The following is a 24,882-nucleotide window of genomic DNA, read 5'->3' on the forward strand; positions in this document are numbered from 1 at the left end:
AGGCTAACAAATGCTTAATACGTAGCAAATCATACCTGGTTCTACCCGGAATATTTTTTATGTAAATTGTCGTAAGAAAATGTTCTTTTTCTTAAAATAATTACTAAGTTTGAGGGAAAGATGGTTTGATGCAACGAACCAATCATGAGACGAAACGGCACGAGAGAGGAGAGTAGTGTTAAAATCATTCAAAAAAGCTGCTAAATGAATGATCTCGCAAGGTTGAAGATATTATTCGATTTTATGCTGAGTATAAAGATTTTAGCCGAATTTTCTCTGTAATGATTTTTTGATACCCTATCAGCCCAGCGTATGAAATTTCATACGTTAGTTTTTTTCGCAACGAAACGGTCCAAAGTGGTTATTTTATTTTTCCCATACTTAATTCGACATAATATGAGAGCTCACGAAGTATTTTATAAATTACCAAAAGTTTTAACATAGCTGGGTTATAATGGGTTAATGATTTTGGACACATCCTACTCAACATTCATTTAAAAAACTTTGTGAGATAGAACAGAGCCACATGACATCCATGAAAATTATATATATGCTTTTCATAATATTACCATAGCTAAGAAACAACTGGCCAGCGGTCCGAAATGGCCCACTTCCCCTTACACTTTACACAATAATGATAATATTCCTACTAAAAAATTTATATTTTTCACCAATCGAAATCAGTGCTTTCTTTGGTACGCAAAGCTTGTTTTAAATGCGTTCAAAGCTAATTAGGAACTTGAAGCACAATTTCTTATAACTAGAATAACATAGAGGGCTTTCAAATTCCAACTGATTTGTAATATTGCAATATAACCAGCGATGAAGACAGTTTGTGATGCATAAAACTTTCATAGCAGTTGTTTTCGTATTCGAGTATTCAATAGCATGGTTAAATCTAAATGAATAATTTCAATCTATGATTATCATCCGAAACATTTCATTCGTAAATTTGTTAATTTTTTATGCAAGCAAGGTACTTTAAATATGTAATACTTAACTTACTCACAGCTAGAGTCGGTAATAAACTTCAGAACAACCTGCATTTCGTTCCAAGTAATGTAACACGCAAGTAAAATTCATTTATTCAATCACATTTAATTTATTTACTCGTATTGATCCTCATCCGTATACATTGACGTTCCGATCCCGGAAGAGGACAGATCAGTACCGGTTTTCAAAACAGAACAGTCCGGCCCGGAAGCTGTTCGGACGACATGCCTTCTGACGCCGCTCGGCGAACTCGTTGTAACCGATTCCCGCATGCTGTACGATCCTGGGCTGCTTTCGTCATCATACTGGAGTTTCCTTCGGGTGCGACCGCGGGCCCCGACATTTTTGCCCGCCATCAGATAATCCGGATTTTGCGTCCGATACACCGGTGATATAGATTCGGGTGTTCCCATGCCGTGAGTTGTGGATTCTTGGTGGTATGATGACCCCTGAGAAAATTCCGACTGGTGTCCTCTGGAATATGCTGGACTAGACACGGCTGAGCGAGGAGTAGCCGTTGATTCGGTGTACTGCAGCACGGTCCGCAGTTTGGTGTAGAGCGGATGCAGTGTTTCGGCCAGACCTTGGCTGGGAACAGTTCCTTTAAATTGGAAGGCCTTCCAGGCGATTTGCACTATCTGGATACATACGTTGACCGTATGGATCAGCATGTCACGGGGTAACGCAGACATTTTGAGGGACTTTTGAGTCACTGACGATAAATTTTGATTAGTCTCTTCGGGCTTGACGGCTATTGTGAGTGTAGAGAGCTTGTAGCTTGCTATGATTGAAAAATTCAAGCGTGAATATTTCTAGACAACTTCGTGCAAACGGCATAAGTCCAAAAGAGAGTCTCCCTTTTTGTTTACTTTCCTTTGTATATATTTCTTTGGGAAGTGCATTTTACCCCATCTTCTCCTAGTTAGGTTCGAAATCTAAGTCAATGTTAGCCTCAACCAATGATCAATGCATGTATATTCATGTATTCATTTCAACATATTTCAACTAGTACCCAATGATTACCTGCCCTATGCGACAAAACTGGGTAGGAAATTTGCCTCAAATGGTCTCTTCTGCCGCAAGGCTGCAATAAAGAACGCTAAATGACAAAGCGGGTTCCAGTTTTTGAGCGATCCATTGTCCCAGTCATGCTGATTTTTTTCTGGGGGGACGGCTAAACTTTCGTTCTTTTATGACAACATACCGCCTTCTTATATTTTCGGGTTGGCCGGTAACATGCACTCACAATAGACTTGGGCGCACACGAACCAAGGAAAGAGTTCAATGTTTGGCAAGGACACATGTTTACAATTGTAATTAAGGACGTTCAGCTTTCACAAAAACGGATGAATTTAGTCTTTTATTCGTTTATGTCTCCGCTAGGCTACGAAGGAAAAAGGATGACATGAAAGAACAATCTTTACGTTTTGTATTTTGAGGTTCCACCACTCTAGACTCCTGTGACATGCAATTTAACAATATAATTCGAAAAACCGGAGGCAAAAAATCGTTAGAACAGTAATCTTACAGTTAAAATAGGCTGCAAGTGGCGTGTTGAGTTGTGTTGTATGGTTTATATGGGAACATGTATTCATATGCAAATATTAGCTTGTAGCTGAAATAATTAGGATTTCGCATAAAAGCTATAAAACAAAATCAAAAGTTGAAGACAAAGTAATACTGATGCAACTTATCATGCGATTCCCAGTACGACAGATGATATCAACATCCAAGCAATTTGTAGATCGACCAATCTATCACAGATGGTTGATAGCAGTCCATAACAACATTTTCAAGTAACATTTGGTTAACACCGACCGGACTAAGTCGCAAAACATAAAAAAATGAGATAATTATAGCATTGGATAAAGAATTTCGTCACCTACATTCGACTCTTGCCAGATTTGAAATATGTAACAATAAACAAGAATTATGGCAAAAATTAATTTCCAATCATAATGTAAAGGATGCTGCGATTCAAACTCTAAACTCGTTTTTCTCGAAATCGATATTTTGTCACTTAGTCCGGTCTGACTTAACACCGACCATTTGCAACAAGTTTTATGCAGAATAATAGTTAGTTTTTTGTTGCTAGGGCTGATCTAGGGAGAGGGTCCTGGGGGTCCGGAGTTTTAATTTTCAACTTGTTAAAACAAAATTAAATTAGTTTCAATTTTTAATTCAGAAAACCATTTTTTTTGGTTTTTATTAAATAAGGCTATTGCGTATTACGTATTGTTTGCTGTTCAATTCAAAATCTAAATTTCAGACCCTATATGTTTTTTTTTAGACCCGCCCCTGTTTGTTGCTTTACAACCCCAAGAGAACGTGACGGTTAATACAAAGACGAATAATAAAGACGTAGGATGATGAGCCTATTTTCGTCATGTTTCTATTATCACACTACCCATTTGATGCCGTTGGTTAGAGAAGCGTCTGCAACGCATTGAGTCAAATGGTAGCGCAACAATAGGGGCACTCGATTCGAGTTTTCATTGCGCTCAAACACGAGCTTTTCACCGTTTTCTTGAAATTTGTGTTATTTTCAGGGTACTTAGAAACGAAGCAAAACTGTTGATACCAATTTGTACGCATTCCATTGATTTTAGGGCGAGTAATTAATGAATTAGTGAGGCACCCTCCTTAATATGGTGAAAATAGGCATTTTACGCTAAATCGTATGAATTAATTATAGAACATTGGGTTATTTTGCAATTCTGCAGTGAGTTTCGTCGATTCCTTGACAGCCGCTTGACGGCGCTCCTGTTTTATGTTTCTATCGTGAGTGTACTGAACAATGAAAATCAAGAAAATCAGCCGAACCGTGGAGTTGACTGCTATTTTTCAGGTTAAGGAGTAAGCTTCAGCATAATGCCGGTCGGGATTAGGTTGACGATGTTTAGAGTGATTGCATAACATTTTAATATGAGAAATGCAAAAAATTTTAAAATATATAAATTGGTAAAAAATAAAAATGGAAAGAATAAACACAGGAAACAGAGGAAAATGTTGAAAGTATTTATAAATAGAAGAAATGATAAAGAACGAGCATGGAATAAATAAATAAAATAGTGGCTATGAAAAATCAAAAAAACTAGACAATTTTTTATTTTCTGAATGAACTAATTTAGAACTCAATAAGTGCAATGGAATATACGAAATAGAAATAAATGGGAACACCTGAACAGAATATATTGAAGAAAAAATAGAAAACAGGAACAAATGGAAAAGCCCAAAAACAAACAAAAGTGAAATGATAGAAAACCTGTAAAATCAAAATGGTTTATATAAGCAAAAATGAAAACGCTAGACGAAATGGGAAAAATATGAATACTACAATATGGACAAATAGAAGAAAATCAAACAAATAAATGGGTTAAATAATAAATAAATTCATATAAAATAAAGCTTAAAATTAAATTAAATGGAAAATAGAAAATATGCACAAAACACAAAGAGATTAAAATACAATAATGAAGAAAATGTTCAAATGATAAAAAGCAAAAAATTGAAAACTTGAAATTCAAAATTGGACAAAAAAAAGAAAATGCTAAAAGTACTGGAACACAATAATAAAGAAAAAAATGAAGCTTGAAAAATATCCATATGTAAGTAAAGCATAAATTTCAAAACTAATAAACGGAGAACAGAAAAATTCACTACAAAATAGAAATACTACGAAAAAATTAATCTTTTTCAGAAATAGAGCAATAATAAAAGAAAAATGAAAATTATGGAAAGAATTCTAAAATAGGTTATTGAAAAACATGAAAAAATACAAAACAATTAAAATTATTGAAACCAAAAAAATGTAAAAGATTAGTGAAATTAATTTAAAAAATTAATGGAAATAACTGAAAAAACGGATGAAATAAAACAAATAAAGCTACAGATAAAAAGAAAAAAATAAAAAAACATGAAAAGATAAAATGAGTCGAAAAACTGGGAAATATATAAAAAATGGACTAATTTAAAAAAACAGCAAAAATTAAAAAAATGTAGAAAGATAAATATAGAGCAAAATATTTAAATTTAAACATAAAATAAGAATACATGGAAGAAATAGAAAGATTAAAAACCTGGATGAAATGGACAAAATAACAAAAAAATGCCGAAAATTAAAATATGAAACAAAAAAAACAAAAAACCAAACACAAAAAATTGGATTGGAGACTCTAGATTACATGAAGAATGTAAAATTTCTCAGAAAATATTCAAAAATGGCACAAATTACTTAAATTAATATAATAGTATAATTCTCGTATTTTACTAATATTTTTTAAGTGAACACGCGAAATTACGATTAAATTTTCTTGTTCTTTCTTGATTTTTCAAGTTATTCAGAATTCGTTTCTGGAGTTCTATTTAACCAATTGAGCACTCCAAAAGAAGGCTGCTGAGTTTTCTTCTTCATTCGAATAGATACTTTCGCGATTCATTTAGCGTTTACGATGGATTAAAGTAAGTCGAAATAGAAGTCACATATCGTCCTGAAAATATAAGAAATTGCAATTAGACTAATGATTCTATTTCGACAGTATAGCTTAATTTTTCGAGAGCCCGGAACTTGAAAACGCTTCAGAATTTTTTAAATGGTCGGCTAAATTCCATCAAATAATTATAGTAAGGTATAAAACAGAAAATGAATTTACAAGAAAAAAAAGATCTTATGTATTTTTGCCAACTGCACTGCACGTTAAAATCGTTTTTGAGTTCTCAAAGTTTTCTTTTGGTTAGTCTTTCATTCATTATGAATTTTATGATATAATTTACGATTGACTTTAAGATAGAGAATAAACCATATTTGGTACTTTCTGTTTTTGCCAGGACGAACCTTTGACCATAATTCAGTAGCAACACCTTCATTTTGTTCAGGAGCGGATTCAGAAAAAAATTTCGGAGGGGGTCCAAAATTTCGATTTTGAAATGTTCATTGTACAATACAATCATTAAATTAAAATCAGTTCTTGTGGTCGAATCTGGTTGGAAATAATTTTGAATTTAACGCGATTTTAAATTAAAAATTATTTAAAATTTTCTCAAGAAGTTGGAAATTTTGGGGGGGAAGATGAAGGCGTAGACCTTCGAAACATTGGTATTAGACGAAATATAGATATTGTCGTATGAAACCCGTGACCAAAAAGCCATCTCTTCATATTAAAAACAAAGTGGTTGTCCTTCTTACCATCGTATATATGAAAGGCAAAACGGTGCAAAATCAGCTAAGTTTCAAAAAGTCGATCGTCGCAAAAAAAATTACGAGTGTATGCCAAGAATCTTTGATTGGCCATCAGTGATCCAAACCTGCCAATCGAAGTAATTTAATGTCCATTTCAATAGATTTTTAACTTCCAAGGCAGCGGTTTTTAACCTTCTTCTAAACCATCCTAGGTTGTTGTGGACCTCCGCATCCACACAAAGTTACTGCGTACACGAGGATCTTGTGGATGCAGCTTACTGCTGCGTGTTCAGAGCTTTTTTCTTCGCGCTAATGCATTAACTGTGATGTCCGCAAGTTGGGAGTCAATCCAATAGCCTTCTCCTGCTTTATTTTTCACGTTCATGTCTTGATTGGTACAACTTTCAGGATGTTCGAAGTTCTTATTAGTTTCTTTCTCTTACGGGTCGCTGTAGGAAACTCGTGTTTATCGGTATATATTGTACTGGTTGTTGGTTCGGAGAAATTGGGTCAATCGTTGTTATTTCGTTGTCGGTACAGGAAGTTAGTGTCGATAACAATGCGCACCAGTCATTTATTGGTCAATTGTGTTTTATCAACTTCTGTTGAAAACTGTTTGTGGTGTTGGTTGTAGTAAGCTGATTTTTTTAGCGACTTCGGAGTATTGTTTTCCGCCCTGTGCCGCCTGGTTACAAAACTGGCACGTAAGAATCTGACCACGTTATTTGTCAACCGCATTTTAACAACACGAATGCCGTTGGGAATGACACTAAAATTTTGCTCCTCAGATAACGGATTCCAGTTCTCCGTATTTTGACATAAATCTTTTAATGTGTTCTGGTTCTTAGGTAGTGTAGCCGCACCTCAATTTTATCGTCATCCATATATTCTTGGATATAACGATGTCATATTTTATGTCGTTGTTCTTCGCAATGAAATTCGCTGACTTGGTTAAACTTTTAAACGTTATCTAAACACAGTTTCTTACATGGTGTAACTGTACACTAAGATTTTTTACACAATTTTTCATACGGTTTTCGCATTTAGCACGATTTTTCGCAAAAAAATCTTAGTTCTTTTGAAGCCGAAAGACTTAGACGATACCTCAACAATTTAATTTGCACGAATTTCTCAAAAAAAATTAAATTCTTTTGAAGACAAGAGACTTAGACGATTTTTGATCAGGTTTTTTGCACGGATTTTGCAATTAACACAGTTTCTGCTTTTATTCGAAGACTTTTTGAATGCATTAAATTTAAATTTTTGGAAAAATGGAAAAGGCGACCTTGAAGATTCCTTCTAGTCCACACTTCAACAATCTGGTTGCTTTTGAACAGTATTAACGAGTAGACGCCAAATATCCATGTCAGAGGCCATTTCTGTAAAACCCCACAAATTTGGGTATTTTTGGAACGGGATTGACGAGTAGATGCCAAATATCGATATGTGAGGCCATTTCAAAAGCCAAGAGAGCCTTCTCGGTTTAGTAAAAAATTTCAATTACCGAAACAATGTGAGAATTTTTGGAATAGCGTTGATGAATAGCTACCGGTTGTCAATTCCGGAAGTCCAAGTTTTTATCCAAGTTGGTGACTACCAGTTTAGTGGACATCTAATTCATTTTAATAATGCAAAGAAGACATGATTTTATGATTCCCACTATTTTTTTCCGTTTTTCGATTCGATTTTGAGCCTCGCATGAAAGTCCGCTAGATGAGCTCTAGCAGACGAACCAATACAAATTCGAGTAAATCCATTCATGAGCAAGATTTTCTTATCTTATAACTGCAGAATAAATAAAAAATGTATCTTCTTGTTTTACACTGGATATTTATACTTAATAATTAGAACCATCTTAGGTGTTAAAATGACGTCCGACCTCTGGCAACTGTATATTTGTCAATTAAGTTCCTAAACACTCCACGTTGTCTGAATTATGCAGAATATCGCTAAGCCGTTAGTCGCCATTTTGTATATCAAAATGGCTTCAGACATTAATTTCGCGGCGTCTACTCGTCAAGCCCGTTGCAAAAATGTTCATATTGAGGGGTTTTTAGAGAGGTCCACTGAACCGGAAGTCACCATCTTGGTTTTCAAAATGGCCTCAAGCATCGATAACTGGCATCTACTCGTTAAGCCAGTCCCAAAAATACCCATATTGATGGGGTTTCAAAGAATTCCACTAAAACGGAAGTAACCATCTTAGTTTTCATAATTACATTGATATTTGACGTCTACTTGTTGATACTGTTACGAAAACAACCATATTGTTGGAGTGCGGGCCAAAAGGAAACCTCAAGATCCGACGTTTCCACTCTTCACAATATCTTCTGAGGAATTAGAATCAAAGCAGAAACTGTGCTACTTGCATAATCCGTGCAAAAAAAGCTTACTCAAAGATCGTCTAAGTCTTTTGCCTTCTAAAGGACTTTTTGGATAAAACTCCGAAATCACCCCTTTTCCTAAAATTGTGTAACACGTTTTTTAGACGGATTTCACAATTTTTGCACAGTTTTTTTTACACGGTGCATATCCACAGTGTAAAAAACCTATGTGTATACAACTTCGTTGAGATTAAGATCCGTTTTCACTTTTAGTAACAATTCAACATTACATGATTGAAGGTCAAAGAGATTATGTTAAGTGAATCGAAATTATTTTTTCCCACTTTACAGGCACTTTGTTATGGTTGATTCATTTATTCGATATAATACTGTTTGTGAAGATCGATTTTGTTTGATATCAATATATTAATGCGAAAAAGTTTTAAATTTCAATGTCCAACCAGAAAAGATCTTCAAGGACTCCCATAAACCCTTTCACGTTCCCCTAGCGGATCCCAGGTTGAGAATCACTGCTCTAAGGCATTACAGTTGTATCGGTTTATATGAGAAACCCTTACGTGATCGCAGTAATCAACCTGAAACTCCGGACCCAAAAGTCAGATCTGAATGAAAATGAATGAAGTCAATGGGAATATTGTATCTTTTGTTTGAAACAAAATTTGTAAAAATCGGTAAAGAATTCGCAGAGAAATAGGTGTGATATTAGCTTAGCAACTTGGTAAGTGGGCATCAAGAGCCGTCATAGTTGGCCGATGTGGTCAAAACCAGTTTGATTGGTCATTAGTGATCTAGACTCGCAAATACAATTAATCTTACAAGAATTCTAATATGTTCTTCATTATTTGTGTATCATGGTGGTACCAGTTGATATGAGAATTTGCTGCTGGCCGCACTCTTCAACTCATAACCCCGGAACCCGATGTCTGATCAACTAAAAATTCAACAGCAGCCTATGGGGGCGTTATACCGCTCATTTAAAACTAATTTAATTTGCAAATCGGTTCAGCCATCTTTGAGAAAAATTACATTATTTAACCCATACACACATACACACGCACACTCATTTAGACGTTCTCCAAAATCGACGAACTGAGTCGAATGGTATAGTTGATTTGACACAAAAACGGTTTTCAGGGTGATTGAGTAATCTTTCTATATGAGAAAGGCAAAAAACTACATCAATTGTGATGCTTGTATAGGTCAGGCTCAGCTGAGGAATTCCACGAGAAACCGGCCGACCACAAAATATGACCATCGTCGATTCGAACAAAACTTTGAAGTTAAGTTCGGTTTATGAATCTCCTTGATTTTCTCTGATAATTGCAATGTTTTGATACAAGAGCAAATTTTTAACAGGGCGTTGACATTTCCACGTGCATTAATTTTAATTTTTTTTTTGTTCGATTACTGTATTTTATACAGCAAAAGTTTCCGAGAAAGAGTTACAAGGAATTGAATATTTTGTACGAAAAAAATATGCGCTGAAAAAACAAAAAAATGTGTTAAAGAATTATATTCCAGAAACCCATTTTTTTCTAATTTTTTATATTTTGTCAACGAAAACCTAAAGAGAAAAGGAATATTTTGAATGCGATTGTGTGATGGAGAACTTATCGGTAAAAAAGTTTTTCTAACAATAACTCTATACATGTTTTTAAATTCCATACTAATTGACATACAAAACTGTAATTTTATCACAGAATATAATTCTAAGAATTACTTTAAATCAAAATGCATTTAACAAAAATCTTCCAAAATGCAATAGTTTTCGAGGTATTTGGAATTTAGCTCCAACAAAAACAATTAATTCATGTGATTATGCCCTTTTTAAAAGTTATCCGCGTTGCCCCATCATAAAATGTCCACAATTTAATGTTTGTCGTTTTAAAGACTAAAGAATTTCAGTGTATTTGGATCATGGAGCTTTCAATAAAAAAGTTTTCCTAACAACAACTTTTGACATATTTTTATAATTCATACTATTTGTGGTCAAAAATACAATTTTATTTTTGAATATGATTCTAAACGCCATTTTAAATCAAAATGCTTATAACAAAAATTTTCTGAAATGTGGTAGTTCTCGAGATATTAAAAAAAAAAAAAAAAAAAAAAAAAAATATATATATATATATATATATATATATATATATATATATATATATATATATATATATATATATATATATATATATATATATATATATATATATATATATATATATATATATATATATATATATATATATATATATATATATATATATATATATATATATATATATATATATATATATATATATATATATATATATATATATATATATATATATATATATATATATATATATATATATATATATATATATATATAGATATTTTTAACAACACAATTATTATATTTTATTACCACCTTTTCACAAGTTATTCGCGTTTCTCCGTCAATAACAATATGTCTTTCAAAGTCACATTTTTTCAGAGTGTATTTTTTTCGTGAAGAAGTATTCATTGCCTGTAACTCGTACTCAGATAGTTTTGCAGTACAAAATGCAAAAATCGACCTAAAATTTTTGAAATTAATTCACGTAGAAACGTCTACGTCCTTTTAAAAAACGACTCATGTATCAAAATATTACAGTTGTCATAGCAAATTATGGAGATTCATAAACCGAACACAACTGCAAAGTTTATTTTGCGGTCGGCCGCTTTCTCATGGCATCTCTCATGCACTTCATCATGGTGGTACCACTTTATATGAGAATTTGCTGCTGCTCGCACTCTTCAACTCACAACTCCGGAACCAGATGTCTGATCAGCTAAAAATTCAACAACAGCCCATGGAGGCGTTATACCGCCTATTTAAAACTAATTTTTTGCACATCGGTTCAGCCATTCTTGATAAAAACGAGTAACATTATTTAACCCATACACACATACAGACGTATTCCAAAATCGACGAACTGAGTCGAATGGTACAGGAGACTCGGACCTCCGGGTCTCTCATGCAAAGACGGTTTTCAAAGTGATTGCATAATCTTCCAATATGAGAAAGGCAAAAAAACTAAATCAATTGTGATGCTTGTAATATAAGTTAACATGATTTTTTTCAACGTGTAAGGCACGGCACGCAATGTACTTAGGTCCTATTAAAATCATTACCGAGATATATCTTTTTATGCGAAAAAATGCCGTATATGTTTATGATTTGCTAAATATGTGAGCAAATCAGCTAGGAGGCCTGAAGAAAAATGTAAGGATAGTGGAAATGGACCGAGCTACATTCCACTGATTTTTACCTTTATGTATACTGGATTTCTAAAAATTTTATGCGTTGTCTGTTGATAATTTGGAACACCATCAATATAACTCTGATAGCTTGAAAAGAATAAGAATTCCTTCTTCGGCCGCTTGATTTGAAACAAACGCTGTTTCGAGTCGCACTAAACATGAAAAATGCACGCTAATTTTGCTCGATACTTTTTAAGAATGACGTTTTTTCGAAGCAGCTTGAGTGTTTTTTCGAGCACATGTTTCGAAGAAAATTTATTTATGATCGCATTGACTCCATCGCAAGCCTATATGAAACCAAGATAAAGCATAGAAGAATGTTTCGAGTATTTCAATTTTTATTTGCCGGATAAATCGAATTGTATGATTTTTTATCAGATAATTGAGATTTCCTTACATATCTGTACAGCTGTCGTAAGTTTTTATCGTTACCGACGAAAATCGTCAACGGAGGCTCGGAGTTCCATATTCAGTATCGAAAAAATGGAGTCGAAAATTACTATAGACATGACAATTTCTAGCAAAACTATGAAAGCTATTAAAACCTCTCCATTTTGTTTTTAAAAGAACCAGCCAACGGCCTCACCACGAATCCCCAGCACAACAAGCAATACATCGTACGCTAGCAAATAGGAAAATAGACACATATAGCGAAAAATAGCATAAACACAACATAAAAGCACGTCATTCCGAAGCCAGCGCACATCGATCCCCTCCCACCGATCCGGCATCGAGCAGCGATATTGGCTAAATTTTGTTATTTTTTCCTACTCTTGCGTCTCTCTCTCTCCCCCCACACACATCTCGACAGTCGGAAGGGCCCCCTCTCAAACCCGTCGCTTTTCCCATATGAGTGCGGTAACAAACACGCCTCATATCCGGCACATGGTGTGTGGCTCACATATGTGAAGTTGAACCCACGTATGTTGCCGCCAGCCGACGGCAACGGTCGCGGAGAGAGAGCGAAAAAGAAGGCTGGACGACGCCGAGCGTCGCATCGGCCGAACATAGCCGGCAGAAGCAGCAGCAGCACCCTCTAAAACAGTTCATTCGGCCGAAATTCGAGGGTCACCCTAAACCCGTCAAGGGCCCCGTTCGTCCATCCGTTGCGAGTTCAGTTACCGCACGCTTCTGCTGTTATTATAGCGCTAATCCAGGACTATTTTTCTTGTTCTTCCCTTCCGCTTGATGCGACCCTCTCCCGAAAGAAGAAGCAGAAAAAAAACCATCACTCGTTTTATAGGTTCAGCCCGGTTTCACCATCCCTTTCCGATCGTCCGACCGACAACCGCGCCGGTTAGCAACATTAGGAATTAGGATTCGTGTGGCCCACTGCAAAGAGGGAAAATTCGGTAGATTTAATTATGCGCATGTGCTTGCGGAAGGACGACTCGCGAAAGGATACCTACTAGTAGTCGTCGCTCGGTTTGTGAGACGTTGACGGGTGTATAGGAACGGATTCCGAGTCCGGGTGTCATATGCGACCACTCACATGGCTGGGTGGCTGTCTTATGTATTCTGTTCGGTGAGTGTTTATGTTGCACCACGCAAAACGAGAGTGAGTGAGAATGAGTGCGCGAGTGGTGTGCTGCTGGAAAGTGAGCTACTATCTCCGCTTGACGGGAGCTTTGAGAGAATTTCGGAACGATGTGTGGTGGTGTTGGTGAGTGGGCTGTTTGGAAGAAAAACGGGGTAATGTTTTTGTTTTTTCCTTATGCTACCTCATTCGGGTTGCTTTATGTACTCCATTGAGAGCTAGGACTTTCAGCTGTGTTTGTGTTGTGAAGGGTTTGTGGGAGCGTGGAAAGCTCATGAATCACCCAGCATACGTGTGGGTGTGTGTGAGTATGGATGGGTGCGAATGTGTTCGCGAAGGGACTCACATGCTCTGCTAGGTCGGTTGCGGTCATGCGGGGGAGTGTGTGAGCATAAGAATAAATTGTAGGAATCAAAAATTCAACAACTCTTATTATTTTCCAATGGACAGGGTAGAGTAGCGGGTAATGATAACGAGAGAGAGAACGAGTGAGAAAGGAAGCAAGGAAGGTTCTGTTGCCAGTGGAGAGTGTTTACCGGGCGCCTTTGCTTCTCGCTTGTTCGTGTGCTACGGAGGCTAGTGCTCGCTCGTTCATGCCAGCGGCTGGTGTATGATTCCGAATATGTTTTGCGATATATGTTTGAGAGACTCCGGCCGTCGCGCTACAACTTTTCAGTCGGTCTCAGGCAGTCACGGCGTAAACCTCAAAATGTGCGGTTCGATAGTTGAAATTTGGTTTATTTAGAGTTTTTTGGACATACTGTTTGGGACAGAAAAGAGTTGAAATTGCACCCCCACTTTCGTGATCCGGACGTACAGGTTCCGAAACGTCGCTGAAGTGATTCAATAGATGATGATCTGTTTTCGCTGATCGAGGTTCGAATGCAGTTAACTCGACGAATAACGAGAGCAAAACACAGAATCCTGCGAAGATCATAGTTGGATGAGCTACCGCAAACGGAAGAGGAGAAAATTTTTAAAACGTTTTGGCTACCAAAAAATAAAAAGTTTAATTTTAACCGACAAAGTGTTTCGAGGTACGAGAAAAAAGTGCAATTTTAGTTTATTCTCAACCAACTTGTTGTGAAAGTGAGTTAAGTTCTAGGAAAGCAAAAAGCAAAGCAAGCAATCCGGTTACACATTTCTCGAGAAACGGTTCGGAACCCGGTAATTTTTTAGCATCGCACAACAAAAGAGGTCCTCGTCAGAAAGCCGGGAATCACGCTTGGAAATTCCCTTTGCCTGGCAAACCGGGACCCTTTCCCACACAACACCATCAGCGTCATCACACGTGAACCGATGCATGATCTAATTTATTGTACCACTCCGAGGCATTGAAAGTTCAAAGGACACACAAAGCACAGGTTTCCGTTCTTTCATCCAGTCAAGGAAAGGTATCCCGGCGATAGCTACCTGTGAACCTTCACAGTAATCGTAAAAGCGTTTCCACCCCTTGAACGCCACAGCTCAGGACGACGTAAACAACAACCCGTAAACAGAAGAAGGACCCGACAAGAGGACGACTAAAGCAAAAAAAAAGTAAAATAAACATTTATCACCCTCTTACGTATGATTTTACGCTCCGCGTCTGTGGGAACTCCTGGTGCCCGTGGAAGAATACCGTCAAGACCATGCCCACTGGTATCGTCAATCTTCGCAGTAGCTTCCAGATTGCCAGACCCGGGATCGGTGATGATCGATTAACCTAAACGGAGACCGTGGCCTGCATGTTTCAGTTACTGGTGACCGAACCTTTCGGATCGTTCAAAATTGTCGCTTTTCGGACTGAAGTTTTTCGGTGATTACGGAAAAAAATAGAAACTGAAAAAATTTAACTTTTCGGATAAAAGTGAAGAAGTGATTAAAGTATAGAAAATATTAGTTTGTATTTTTTTTCTTATCTGTGAGTCAAAATAGTTGAAGGTGTGACAGAAATAACAAAATTACTTCGAATCAGCTTTACATTTCGGATTGTAGAAGGAGCACACTTTTTGGGAAGCTGAAGTGTCAGACAAAATTGTGAATATTTATGTTTAGTGTCAAGGATATATATTCAGCAGAAAAAAAATCGTAGAACAAAATTACATTTACTAGATTTGTTTGTGTGCAAACGGCGGAAAAAAACAAACGGTGTCTGAAATTGAATAAAAGAAATATTTGTGAGATTTTTGTGTGGATCACTCTGCCCGCTAACCAGTTATCATCAAACCGGATTTTAAAACCGTATACCTTCCCAGCACAGGAAGTACTGCAAAAAAGGTATGTCGATGTTTTGGGGGAATCCCAAGTCTAGTTATTGAAGCGCTAGTGTTAAGTTCAAAATCAAAAAAAAAAATTTTTTCACGAATATTTTAATTGAGGTGGTGAAAACCTGATAAAAACGTTATCTCTGTGATATTCACTTATCTTTTTCATATGTTAAGAGCTACAATCATGGTTGGAGTGTCCTGAATTCCTGAAGAAATAACTGTTAGAATATTTGGAAATTAAATTGAACTGTCAATAGATAAAGTATTGTAATTGACGTTTTATGTGTTGTGAAAAAAGGTCCGGAGTCAAGCTTTGAAATTGTTTCGTCAAATTGTAGGGCTTTCAAAGTGCTCTTATAATAACCAAAACGATTTCTATTGATTATATTTTAAGTCTGGTGGTATCAGGAATTGGCTTGTATTTGAGTTCGGTTGTTCCAAAACTGTAGTGGCGAGAGTGTTTTTTCCTGATTTTTAACCCTTTTAAGTTTTGAATCGTAAAGTTTATTTACTCCTTTCCCATATATACGATTCGAAAAAAATAAAGTGTTGTATTCGACTTACTCGATTTAAAATTTAGAAAGAATATAAAAATATATCCTCTTTTACCACCATTGCATCTCAAAGCCGCATTTAATCTGTTTGCGCCTTTAACTTTTAAATTCAGATATATGCCGTCTTAGTTTTAAGTATTTAAGGTGTCAAAGTACTTAAACTTTTTATATATGCGAAATAAACCAAGGCAAATTCCACAAAGATGGAAAACAATCAAATTGAAACTTCGTATGATCAGCGGCTAACAGACCATTTTGGCTGCCAATTAGACACTTAATACAAATAATTTCACGGAGGGAAAATTGATTCTTTAAGTATATAAGAGAGGATTGTGCTTGAAAAATTCGTTTTGTGTAATAATTTCTCGTAATGTTAGTATTCAAGAAACTTTGAACTTTTAATAGTGGATGTTTTCACGGCTATAATCAAGTTTTTATCTCTTGTTTGGATAGTTACAACCGATTTTCATAACAAACAAACAAACAGTTTTAAGTCTAAATATGTTCAAAGATTGCGAAAATATTTCAACCGTTTTGTGTCCAAAGAAATACCTTTAACCCTAGAAAACTCGCGCTGTTGTACTTTGTACAATAATTTAGGATTTTTCGTTATCATTTAGTTGCAAAGACATTTATCAATGCTAAACCACTATGTATTCCTCAAAAACCATGTTTTGGACAAGATACACTAATTACTCAAGTGCAAAAATACAATCTGAAATTGTTTGATAAAACCAGACCAATAGAACGCGCGATGTGGGAAGTTCGACCAAACAATATTCTGTTCAATATATCTCGTGATCTCGATCATGTGGAGGGTTAATTCCTTCGGCAAACTTGTTCAGAAGATCAAGAGATTGTTAATGGAAGATAAAATAGTTTGAAAAAAACTTCTGCCGTTAGGTGACGTCTGTGTTATTTTTTCAGCTTACTGAATCTCAAAATCAAGATTTTTTATAAAGTCAGTATCTTCGACGAAGTTGCTAAGCAAATCAAAACCTATGAGGTGGCATAACGGCTACTTCAGAAAACTACCGTTAGGCAGTGCTAGTGAGCATGTCAGTTGTTCAACCTAATGTATCTCAATTTCCTGATTTTTTAGCGAGTCAGTGCATTCTGCCAACTTGCTCACGAGATCAAAACCGTCGAGGTGGTATATCGCATAATATGGAATTCTTCTACTAGGAGGCACTAGTGAACTTGAGCATGTAACTTTTTTGACCTACTGTATCTCAGTTTCCCGATTCTTTGGAAGGTCGCTGTTCTCTTTTTGCTTCGAACTAAAACCGAAAATGGTGAATGCCAACAAGGGAAAGAATGAATCGATGATATTCCTAAAATAATAAATTGTCAGGTGACGCTCCTCGTACTCACCTAAACTGTTTTTTTCATTTATGATTTTGGAATGTGTACGCAAAGAAATTAAGATTTGGAAGTCGTAAACATCTCTGTACCATTTCTGTAACACCAATCAATTATTCACGATGGTAATCGGTAAAAGGAGCTCCTATAACACATATAATAGTAATGACACAACCTTCCTGCCAAACAAGCAATTCTTCAATCGTATAGCTCACTTATGACATGAATTATACTATCATACTGTGGCAACGACACTGCACTTCTAAATAGTCGCAATTTTTCATAAAGATTCATAAATCATGCTCACTAGCTCTACCTAGTGGCAGAATCCTACGCTAAACTAAACTGTATAGCTTGTGCAACTATATCGAAGACACCAGCCTACTTACAAATCAAGAATTCGAGATACAGCAGGCCAAAATGGCATGATCACTAGCGCCTCTTAGTGGCAGAATGTCAAACTATTTTGCATACCACCACGTAGGTTTTGATCACCAGAACAACATTCGCGAAGACACATATCTTCTGAAAAATCAGACACTTTAGATACAATAGATAAAAAAAATAATGCTCACTAGCGCCACCTGGCGGTAGAATTCCGTCATGTTCATTAACGTATCTGAAAGGCCACTTTCTACTGCCCATGTTAGCTCCAAATGATACGGATCACGAAGTATTCTAAAGACTATCTGTGTTGTACAAAGTACAACCCAGGAGTGCTCGTGTTACAAAATTTGGCGCGAGTGCCGGAGGGTTAACTGGCGTAGCCCACGGAAATTCGCTCCACTGCATAAACGTTCCCGGATCAAATCATCACATGCTCCCAGTACGATGAGATACAATCTTCTGAGGTGATTTCAAAACTTTTAACGCTAATCGACATTCCCAAATAATTGTTCTGTACTGGAACGTTCCTGCAAAAATTGGATTTGCGAGAACCAGTGTTAAGCAGTGTTCCGGTTAATTTCTACCAAAGTTAAAAGCGGTTGAGGTCCCGACTCCAAATCATCTAAAAGTGTTCAAATTGCTTTAAAATGCCATGGTTGCATGGAGTTGGTTAAAAATTTCGTGAGTAAATCAGAGATGGGCAGGGGGTGGGGGGAAAAGCTCTCCCCTCGAAATTTTTCAGAACAGAAAATCATAGAAAAATATGTATCTAGGCTGCACCCAACAAAGTTGTGTTTCACGAAGTTTGAGGAGAGGTCTATTTCCAACCATCAGAGATATATATATATATATATATATATATATATATATATATATATATATATATATATATATATATATATATATATATATATATATATATATATATATATATATATATATATATATATATATATATATATATATATATATATATATATATATATATATATATATATATATATATATATATATATATATATATATATATATATATATATATATATATATATATATATATATATATATATATATATATATATATATATATATATATATATATATATATATATATATATATATATATATATATATATATATATATATATATATATATATATATATATATATATATATATATATATATATATATATATATATATATATATATATATATATATATATATTCCCTTGTTTATAAATTTACTGTGACAATCCAGCACGTCCAAAATATGAGAAAATAATTCAACTTTAACTCAACAACAGATTCAACTGAAGCTCAAATTGAAACCATATTCTGCTGATGTCAAACGGCGTTATTTTATTAAATTGTGCGAAACAGAGAGGTTGAGTAAGCTTATGCTACTACTACACTGTGCGACGAAAAAAAAACAACTTGTGTTTACTGTGATGGTTTTCAAGAGAGTGTTGAGTTGAATAGCGTAATTATTGTATACAAGGTCTCGCTCTCCATTTATGCACTTATAAAGTTCGTAATACTGTATTAAAATTTCAAAAACAGTATTTTTGCGATCAAAACGTAGAAACCGTAGACTTTGGAAGTAAAACTGCAGCGCATGTATTGAACAAATAGTTTTGGCTATTATTCCTCCTAGGAGTAATTAAGGAGAATCAACTCATCGAAAAGCATCTAGAAATTGTGTGTCTTCAGTAAAGTTGTTGATAATGGTATTAGAAACAACTTTGTTGGAAAAATAAGAGTTATATGTATGTAACGTATCGAGATAAAGATCAATATTAACGTAATTCATTAAATACCATCTTCTTAACTATAACTTCTCTATGGTAAGTTTTAGAGATTCATATAATTGATGACAAATGTGTGTTTCATGGTTCTAAACAACTTTGCAGAAGGCCAAACAGATGTAAGAGTTATCGTCATTAGAGCCACTTGTTGTAAAGGGTTTTTTCGCAAATAAGTAAATTTATCTCGATTTCCTGATAATAGAGAGCAGCGTCGTTCAACCGTGAATTTGGACTTGTCATCCAAATATTTCCATCGATGAAAATCTGACAGCTTCATTTGCTAATATATTGTCATTTTATGACACAAAATTGACACCAACCCAATTGATAGCTTGCTTCAAAGCTAATAATAAATATAATAAAACGTCACGCAGAGAGTACGTTTTGGACGTAGTACAAAAATTTGTCGTTGAGATGTTTTACGAAAATTTCCTCAGAGATATATTTTATTGATACAACAATATGAGGCTATGTTCGAACCAACCGCTTGTCACAACAATATAACTTGACGAGCATGCGTGCATTGTTCTGCGTTTACTTGAGAGAAATTATATGACGCAGATGAGCGGTAGTTGCATTTTGCACTATGTAGAATGTGCCTAAATACGTCAAAACTTAGGAATTATCTTAAAAAACTGAAATGTATTCATCAGAATTGGTTTTTGTATGCAAATATGTGTTCCAAGATATGTAATTACATGATAGTACGACAACTGAACTCAAGTAAACTGCATACAAATGTTCGCCCCCTCTAATGTGAACATTAAATTTTCTGACTGATAAAAATCAAACACGAAGTTTTTGCAACATTTACAACCCGTTAGGAGACCAGTAGACGGAAATTAATCAAATTTTGCAAAGTTCCACTTTGAAATCTATTTTTTATGTTCTGTTGGTTCACAAACTGTGTGGTCTGTTGCAGTGAAGGTAGAAAAGTAAACCAATCGATGCCGCTAAAAAAGAAAACTATGCACTCACATGGCAAATTCGGAACTTTTAAAAAATGCTGAAAACAAAACTTCGACTTAAATCATCTCAAAAGTACTAGGAAGATGCAAGGATTGGTTACCGGTGAATCACAATATCGACATTAACATTAATATTAATATATTATTGCCATAATTGGCAGGCGATCTGTACCTGTAGATCGAAGTACAATTTTCGTCATCACAGGTGAATTTATCAAAGCTGACCGCATCCACAAGCGGCTTTTCCACGCGTTTGATTGGCGACACGCTTGTTGAAAATTTTCCAATAATTGCGATGCTCGAGCGAAGCCCAGAACCGTATTTTTTGTCTTATCCAACTTGTCGAAATTTGTAGGGCGAGCTCAATATCAACGAAATCAATCGCTTCACCTGCCCTGACCAATTCGTCAGCCCATTTAATTTCAGTAATACCGGAATGTTCGGGCACCCGGACAAGGTAGGTAGTGTTGACAATGCCTAGTTTTTCGATTTGAGTTCGGCACGCGATCGCTAGTTTCCCAAGTGACAATTCAAGTTTTATAGCACACTACAAGTGCAATTTAAGTTTTAAGAATGGCTTCAAAAGTGCTATAAAACCTCAATTGTTACTAGGGTTGGGCCGTGATTTATCTGAACTAAGGGCCTTGATTGCAGCCTGAATATCGGAGAACAAGTTTACACCTATTGAGTGAGATTGTTCCAATCTCATTTCACAACAGTAGACACCTACACCAGCACGTCCCTCCATTAGGGCGCCAGCAGTAATAGGCCATATTGCCATATATAGACAGACAACCACTCCTCGCGCTAGGAAATCTTCACATGGAATGTGCTGTAAGGAAAACTACATATTAGGGTGGGGCATTGTTATATGGAAAAATGTAATCATAGCCACATCAAACGAGCACAGCACTTTTTTGGTTCCTTTTGGGGTCCCAAACAACTGTGCAAAATTTGGGGTCGATTGGTGTTGACCCGGCGTAGCGCATTGCGATTAAAATTTGTATGGGGGTTAGTATGGGAAAACCTACATTTTTGCATTTTTAATTCTACAGACTACAATTCTTCCTTTAGTATGCAAACAACTAGATAGAAGTGTAGTCCAGGATATGCTGAACAACTTTGCCGAAGGATGTATGGTGTTAGAATGTCTCTAAGCCAAGTTATAGCTGTTCAAAGTTCGACACATCGAATTAAATGCCAAAAATCATTTTTATTGCCAACACTGGTACACCGGCAATGGTATTTCATATAGCATTCCGAAATAATATTATATATTTTAGTTTTACCACATTGGTATGTTTGAATGAATTATTCAAAAGCCTTAGATCAATTTCATGAACGTAGGTAGTTGAGTAATAGGGCGTAGTGAGGGGTGAGGGGGGATGGGGGAGACTTTAATATGTAGAAATTCGAACTGAAATGTTGTCGAGTTGGAATGTTCAGATGAATTATTTCAAAACAATTACACAATGTCCTACGCATAATAGTAACGATGAAATAAAACATACTGTATCCCTTTGCCTTGACTTTTATCAATAGAAGTTACGTTACAGACTGAATCAACTGATGTCGAGTTGATATGTCAGAGGATTGCATTGATTACATTTCAGTTTAATAGGCACAATGATTTGATGGGATGCTCATTTCTATGCTGTTCGATCACGAGGCGTGAAGCTAATTTCTGGATTTCAATATGAAACCCACCAGATCTCTACAACATTTTTTGCCTCAGGTGATCCAACAATTTTTGCTTCAGGTGATCCAACTTGCTAATACGGAAAATTAACCAAAGATCTCGAAGATTTTTAATTCTGGGCACCCGAGCTGCACCCTAGGCTCATCTAAGAATAGTAGAATCACTCAAATCTGAGTTATATCTGTATATGGCAAAACAAATCACTGCCGAGTAGATCCGCAATTATATTTACTATTATTGAACGTCGAATTTGTAATGTTCTGAGTAGCTTATAAATCGTCGATATCTTAACCGGAAATTAAGTTAAATCGGCGGCTAACAGAAAGCTTAATGGTCACAGTTTTCAACAACCTTGCCCATCGTACTTAACCAAAATATCTAATTTTTTATCAGAAACCATTACTGCATAGCAGTTTCGTATAATTCATTACGTGCATTAAATTAATTAAATTAAGGTAATTCGTATTCGACAGTTTACATGATGTCACCCACGTTACTGGTTGGTACGGTCAAACCTGTATAGAAGGATATCAATTAAGATTTTCTGACGTGTTCTTGATGTCCCATCATTAGCGTTAGGACGATCTATGATGGGGTATCTAAGTTATGTTATGCTTCAGATTATACGGTAAGCGCGCCAGTAGAGATGCTTCGACATCCCCGATGAAGCTCTCGGAACGACACCAAACTTTTAAAAATCCGTTAATGGCTTTAACAGAACACACAAAATTTCTGCGATCAATTCCTTAAGTTCGTGGACATTCCTGTATTTTCATGAAGGAATCCGGATCATGCAACAGCTCAGCCCGAAAACAATCTGACAGAAAGTGCTTGTTTCATATATGTACCACTGATTTGATAGTGGTGCTATTATACCATCACCATATGAGTGTCATGAACAACGAAACCTGGCGGAAGTGAAGCTAGGTTTAGGTCTGATGGAACAAAGACAGCCTCTAGAAAATAAATTTGGCCTAAGCTATCTGCTTTTAAAAAAATAATGTGCCCTTTTTAAACCGCCATAATGACACCAAAGTACCACCAAATTTGTGAGTTCAAATTCTTATTTTTCCGTTACAGTTTATTTCAATTGCAAGCAATCTTTATCATACACCAATTTGATTATTAAGCTTCCGTTAAAGCAGTCCCACCTATTTGTGTCATTTAACCAACTTAACAGTGCTCGCTTAAAGTTTGTTTGGGGTACAAATGTACCCCACTAAACCGTTTGCGTTAGTATTTTGTCATGTGTACATAATTCAAAAAATGTATTCTATCTTTTCTTAAAAGCAAAATATCGATGCATAGTAAACGAGAAACTTGTGTAAAATTGTATAAGTTCCAACTCTGCCGGATAATAGTATTTATTATTTAATATAACAAAGCACTATAGCAAATGCAAACTAGAAAATGCGCTTGGATCAATATCGTAATTTTTGCTTTTGCGAATGAAAGAGGAAAAATACATTCGTGAATATGATTTGTATATAGTATGCAAGACGCATCATTCGATTTGTTATCTTCTGCAGCCCAGGCTCTGGAGCATACTTACTTTATATACACGCACAATGCACCGGCACTACCTGTTCCTTCGACGCCTTCCTGTTTCATCTCCGTTACTGCATATTGCTGTATTTTTAACGTTTGTACTGTCGTTTGGTTTTCAAAAAAGCATCGTAATAAATACACCTTTTTAACCGGTTTTCGAAAAAAAATTGTTCAAAAGGAAATTTAATAATATTTACAACGTCGTATAAATGGCCAAGATCGATTTGAAACTACCGAAGGGGGAATTTTGATGTATTTTAAAGACTTTTTCTATACAAAATGAAATATTACATAATTAAATAGTCAAAACACGAATATTTTTTAAAAACAGGTTAATTTATGAATGATTTTAGAAATTAATCAAAAAATGCATAAAACTATCCAATTTAATTATAAATTTAATAAAAATTAGATATATTAGATCGATTTTAGTTCTGAGGTACGAATGTACCCCACAAAACCGTTTACATGGAGAGAAAGTCGCCGCGGTCTAAGTATCGGTTTTAAAGTACCTGTCGAAATTTATATTCCATTATAGAAAGTTGAACCGATATTTTCCGATAGATTCCTGTTGACTTGGTTTATTACTAATTATCATGAAAAATAAATCACATTAGATTAGATTATAGGTGTGAAACACGTATTGTCGAATGCTCTCTCATAAATGTTCGTTTAAAAAATTAAATAATTCGGGCATTTTGCGAATCTGAAGAGACGGAATTTAATGCAAGAATGATAAAATACAATATTTGAACACCAGAAAATACGACGAATTCTAGCGATTCAGAGGTGCTAACATTTGGTACGGTTATATGTGTCATCCATTCGCATCACCAAGTATAATTCACTACTACAAAAAAATGCGTTTTGTGTATAGACGCAAACAGTGTCATGAAATGGTTGGGTTGTTTTGTTCAAAACCCGAACCCGACCCCGATAATTAAAAATTTGAAAAACCCGAACCCGACCC

General features: G+C 35.4%; 1 protein-coding gene across 1 annotated transcript in view; it reads left to right on the top strand.

The window, feature by feature from the left end:
- The first annotated feature begins 13,988 nt into the window (after nt 1–13,988).
- Nucleotides 13,989–24,882, top strand: part of LOC131694050 (protein jim lovell) — a 131,090-nt gene continuing 120,196 nt past the window's right edge. Inside the window, exon 1 of the mRNA XM_058982406.1 lies at nt 13,989–15,598. The gene's annotated coding sequence lies outside the window, so the exon portion shown is untranslated. The remainder of the gene's footprint in view (nt 15,599–24,882) is intronic.

The sequence above is a fragment of the Topomyia yanbarensis genome, chromosome 3 (assembly GCF_030247195.1).
Source record: "Topomyia yanbarensis strain Yona2022 chromosome 3, ASM3024719v1, whole genome shotgun sequence".
NCBI classification, from domain to species: Eukaryota; Metazoa; Arthropoda; class Insecta; order Diptera; family Culicidae; genus Topomyia; species Topomyia yanbarensis.